This window comes from Psammomys obesus, unplaced genomic scaffold (assembly GCF_907164565.1).
Source record: "Psammomys obesus unplaced genomic scaffold, mPsaObe1.curated_primary_1811, whole genome shotgun sequence".
In the NCBI taxonomy this organism is placed as follows: domain Eukaryota; kingdom Metazoa; phylum Chordata; class Mammalia; order Rodentia; family Muridae; genus Psammomys; species Psammomys obesus.
The window spans coordinates 11,863,588-11,869,374 of NW_026585987.1; the positions used below are offsets into that span (position 1 = coordinate 11,863,588).

The 5,787-nt window shown below is 39.1% G+C and overlaps 1 pseudogene; it reads right to left on the reverse strand.

The window, feature by feature from the left end:
* Positions 1–348: 348 nt before the first annotated feature.
* LOC129671905 (mediator of RNA polymerase II transcription subunit 27-like) lies at positions 349–3,496 on the reverse strand (annotated as a pseudogene).
* Positions 3,497–5,787: the final 2,291 nt, after the last annotated feature.

The window sequence follows — 5,787 nt, forward strand, 5'->3', positions numbered from 1 at the left end:
CAGTCATTTCCTCTTTGAACAGTGACAGTATATACTGACCTGCACCAAAAGGTCCAAACTTTTATTCTCAGAAGCAAGATGGATTCAGATTTTGTGACACTTAAAGTGATGACTTGAGATAAAATACTGTATATTATTAATGTAAGATAAACATATACATGGTATATTATACTTGATGCTTTATAGAAGCCACCCCCAAAATATATCCTTTTTTTCATGGTACAAAAGGTTTATTGTTTACAAAAACCAATCAAACAATCCCATCACACAAATAAAGGGTTCATTCCAGTAGGCTCAAGAGAACAGACCATCCTCCCAGGATGCACTGCTGACAGGTGATATTTCTGATTAGAAAAAGAATGCCCTACATATATCTGAATAGACAGAGCCAATCTGGGAATGTCCTGAGGCTATGGGCAGGACAGTGGTTGGGCTCGGGCAGGTTCTGTGGGAGGCTTCCAGAGTTCAAAATTCTCTCTACATTAGGGGGAAAACCCTCTTGCAGAAATATTCTGCATGTAGCATTGGCACGTCCCTGAAACAGCTTTATATAACTTCTCAACCAAGTCTTGAAGGACCATAACCACAACCTCGGGAATCTGGTGTAGCTAACTGAGGATCCAGGTACTTATGTGGTCTGTGACCTTCTGCAATTCTTGATAGTTGCTTACCATCTACTGGGTTGACTTTCTCTTTTTACCCTTTCACTATTGTGCAATCAATAAAAAGGCTCCTCATGATGATGATTGCTTTTAACACCTTTCTCAAGGTCATCAGAAGCCCTGCTGAAGTCCCATTGGTTCTGTATAAGTGGACAGACATTTCTGGAAACATCCTGTCAATGTGGCTGATCATGTCATTTACATATTTGAGGCGGTAGAGCCAGAGTGGTAGGCTGAGCCTTCAGTGAACGCTTGCAGACAGGCCCATCTGTTTTGCATAGCTCTTTAAGGACTGTTGGTTTAAAAGCCCTGATGCTAGGCCTGCATGGTACTGTAGTTTGTTGGTCCATTTTTGTGAGTGCAGAAGTTGGCTATGGAGCAGAGTTTTGTCCTGCACAGGATCTGAACTCAATTGCTCAGTGTTGTGAAAAGGGTGGCTCTCTGATGCCTTGCTCAGGCATTCCAGATCGTTGAGGTCCCACTTGACTGGATGAAAGTTGTCCTAGAAGTGTGTTGTGAAGATCTTCTCATAGCCCTCCCTCATCTCCTTGTTGAGCGTTCCATCCTTCAGGTTGCTGTCACTGGAGTGAGGCACCTTCATAGTACTAATGGACTGTGAAAAGGTCTTCAGGTTCACCCCAACACTCAAAATGTCTTTCTTGTGGCTGTGGCCACTCAAGTGATATCTTAGATGGTCACTCTATTTGGGGAGGCACTTATCGAGTGTCCTTACACTATCCTAAGCAGTTTTTGCTCATTTTATTCTAACAACTTATGGTTGATTGTTAATATTAACATTTTGGACATGAAATTATATAATTGATGCTCATGACTTTGGAAATTAAATTAGTTTATTCAGCTAAGAGGCAGGAGACATAGGGGTTGTTGGGGGAAATTCCAAGTCTCTATGTATGGATGTGCTCTGAATCATTAGGAACTGGGAAGGGTTGAGAGTGGGTAGAGGGGTGTAGATGGAAAGATAGTGCAGGACAAGAGAAGGATGGAAAAGCCATTATAAAGGGGAATTGCAAGAACTGGGAACAGAGTAGATTTGAGGAACAAAACGAAGTTGGCAGGGTTCACCATGAAGTTTGAAGCTGTGTGAATGGAGAATGATGACAACTTTGACAGACTAAGAACATCCAGTAACAGGCAGAACACATGCAAGAGAGAGAGTGACTAACTGGGGTTGGGAGACAAAGGGGAGGGTGAGCTCAGTATCAGATATGTCCTACCAGGCCTCCTACCCAGATAGCCAGAGAAACTAGAGGGCCAGAGAGCCAGCAATCCATGAGTACAGACGCAGAAGAAGAAGAGAAAAATCAAGTGTTGCAACAGGCAGAGGAGAATTGGAAGATAAGAAAAACATCAGGTTTAAATTTTCCCAGTCTTGAATTTTTAGGGCTGTTATTCTTGCAGGAAAAACCACTTCAATCATGTTAAGTGATGATTGGTGAGAGGGTGGGGTGTGAATTACGTTGGCTCACCACTTCCCACTTCAAATTCTATCTTTTGAGTTGAGACACCCACTTTTCTCCCAAGAAAAAGGCAAAACAACTTAAATTACAAAGCATCCAGGAAAAATAAACTTCTATTCTCTTAGTTTTCTTAATTCATTAAAAACCAACGCAGCTTAGCATTTCCTTTGTCTTACTTCTGGTTTGTTTTATGATATGCTTAATAGCTTAATATAGTTTTGTTTTTTCAAGTTGTAAAAGAAGTTTGTGCCCAGGAGCAGCATTTTGTGAATGTATGGACACAAAGCCAACTGAGTTTTTTAATACAACTTTTTCTATCATAAATGTTTGCATGGATCTGAATGAATTAATTCAGATTTGCATGAGGGGAGAAGATAGCATCGGATGAACTTGTAAAGCTTCAATTCTATAGCTCAGTGCCTAATGAATCATGCATCTAAAAATGCTGAGAATATCTAAGCACCTGGATTTATAGGGCCTTTCCCTCCTTACCTCACTCTGACCTCTCTCTCTCTCTCCTCTCTTTTCTTTTTTCTTTTTCAAAACAGGGTCTCTCTGTGTAGCCTTGGCTGTCCTGAACTCTCTTTGTAGACCAGACTTGCCTCGAACTCACAGAGACCTGCCTGCCTCTGCCTTCCCAAGTTCTGGGATTACAGGCGTGCACCACCATGCCCGGATAACACCTCTGCCTTCTACAGTCTGTTGCTATTACATTCATGGAATGAAAACTTTCTGTATTTATTGACCTTTGCTGCCTTCACCTGTGGTACCCAAGACTTGTCTGTATGTGTTCTTTTTCTTTTACTGAACTGATATTTTGTGGAATTGATGAAGATTGATATAAAGTCTTTATTGATTATCATACTGATAAATGATGAGTAGCTAACGACTGACCTGGCTTTAAAGTACCTACACATAAGAGGGGCAAGAATGAATTATGCACAGTTTTATTCAAGGAGACTTTTAAGTGTTGTCTGTGAGCCAGCAGCATCATCGCTTGGAAAGCTTATTAGAATCACAGCTTCTTGAGGGTCACTCTAGATTCACTGTATCAGCAACACTGGGGAAAGGAAGCATTAAGTCCATCAATTCTGCTTTTAGCCAGTCCTACAGTATTGACACATATTGGAATTTGAGAACTGCTTAGTAACTGCATTTACTCAGCATGAAAGAGTTATAGGACAAAGTTAATATGACTTAGTTTTGCCCAGAAGGGGTTTTCTGGAATTTTCATTAGAAAAAAAGTAGTGTCCTTCCAGTGACCTGAGCTGGGTACATGTGGGCAAACTTTTCAACATACCTGGGTCTCATTTTTCTCATCTGCAAAAGCAGTACTTCAAATTGTATAATCACCATGGTTCCCTAACAATGCTAGATTTTGTCCCACCACTATCTCTTGGGGCTAATAGCATTTATTTATAGGAAAAACAAAGCTGGAGTGATCATCATGAGGGAATGTGAACATATGTACATGACAATGAGGCCAACATCTGTGTCCTATTTAGCTGAGCATCAAGCACACTTTGTACCAAAAAATTAAAAGGACAAAAAAAATATATAAGTCACATGTCTAAAAATCAAGGTAACTGTGCGTGTGTTTATGTGTGTAAAAGGCCATATAGTAAACATTTTAGACTTAGAGACCATTAGTGTGTGCCATGGTTACTCAAATCCTGCCACTGTTATATAAAAGCCACCATAAATAATATGTAAAGTAATCCAGCTCACATTCCAAAATCTTTACTTCCAAAACCAGATGGTAGGTTGGATCTAGCACATAAGGAATAACTTGCCAACTTCTGGTTAATAATATTTCCATTTGTTTCTAAATTAAAACAAGGGACTTAAATATTTTCTGGTTGTTTATTTACTTACTAATCAAATACATAGTAGCCAGTATCTAATCACGATCTTCAGAGTTCCTGTCCACTTTGCTGTGTTGATCTGTAAACAATAAATCAGAACATTATCTTGGACAGATTCATCTCCATGCCTGGATTTCCTCATTAATGTCCAGAGGAAGACAGTAGTGGGCTTGTACAGATGCACTTAATAGTTTGAGTTAGCCATTCCTATTGTCTCAGTGCATACCAAAGAAGAAAACATTAATTTGTCTCCAAAGTTATTGCTAATACAACAATCATTGTACCTGTACATGAACCATTTCTTTCATAAGCAATTCTTGTCCAAAGGGTATATCTGAGAAGTAACAGTGTAGAAAAATAAAACATTTTGTTTAGTCCTATTCAGCTTTCAAACTGTAGACCACAAGTGTGACCTGGATACCAAAACACATGTGTAGCTTTCTCCCCATCAGTGGACAACAGCTGTGTGTCCCCTAATTCAGTTTAGTTCTATACTTTCTACTTAGAGCTCTCAGCACACCCCACAAGTTCAGGGCTCAGCAACCAATCCTTACCCCCTAGTTTATATACCAGTCACAAGGGTGGGCTTCCAACTTCTTGACTAAATATCAGTGTTCCTGGCCACTCTGCTTAGGTAGAATAAATTTACTGGAGTGGTCCCAAAAATCAGGAAAACACTTATTTTTCACTGTAATGGCTTTCTCAAAGGACACGGGCAGATGGAAGAGATGCTCATGGCAAAAGGTGTGGAAAGGGCTGCAAGGCTTCCATGTTTTTCCAGGAGCACCACATTCCAGGAACCCCTGTGTGTACAGCTCTCAGAACACGCCCTTCTCAAAAATCCAATCCTTTCTGCTTTTATAAATCAAAATTCAGTATAGTTAGGCATATTTATTTAATTACAGTCAACTGGTCATCAGCTCAAACTTGAGCAGAGTTTCTGTTCTCAGAGACTTGTGGGTTTGACAGAACATTCCAACCCTCTGTTCGTGCCTTGCTCATTCCCCTGACCAGACGTCATTCTAAAGCTACCAATGGAGTGGCTGCCATCAGGTATATCATTAGCAGATAAGTGACACTCTTAGAGCTTTAGATCATCCAAGGCTTTCAAGGCTTTTATATCAAAAATGGAATGTAAAAGCAAAATATATATATATATATATATATATATATATATATATATATATATATTACCAAAGAGGTCTACCTTCTTGTGTTTTTCTTTTGTTTCTTTTCTCACTTAGGACCCAATTGTGTGTGTTGCTGAGTTTCAACCACTTAGTAAAGAATTAAAACATTGTCTGGAGACATCATGCTTCTTCATCCACTACCAGGGAGTAGTAATCAAGTAAAGCTGATGTCAATATCCTAGCTTTTTGGCCTGTGTCTCTGTATGTGTATGTGTGTGTGGCAACACAAAATCATAGTATATCATGAATACTCTATTGAATGAAAAGTCTTGGATAAGCTGTCTTTAATGGGCCTCCTTTATTTGAAGTCTTAGCTGAATAGATTAAAAAGTAATTCAATGTAATTAATGTAAATGTAAGTAATTCAAAGTAATTCATGTGCGTCTTTCCCTAAACTAGTAAGGTTGATAAGTCTGGATGGAAAATCATGAAGGCTCCAGACAATATCTTAATTATTTTACTTTGTGGTTGCAACCCAGCAACACATACAACTGGCACATAAGTGAGAAAAAAAAGAAAAGAAAAAACAAAACAAAACAAAAAAACAACAACACTAGATTTCTTCCCAATTACAAATAAGAAAACATGTTGG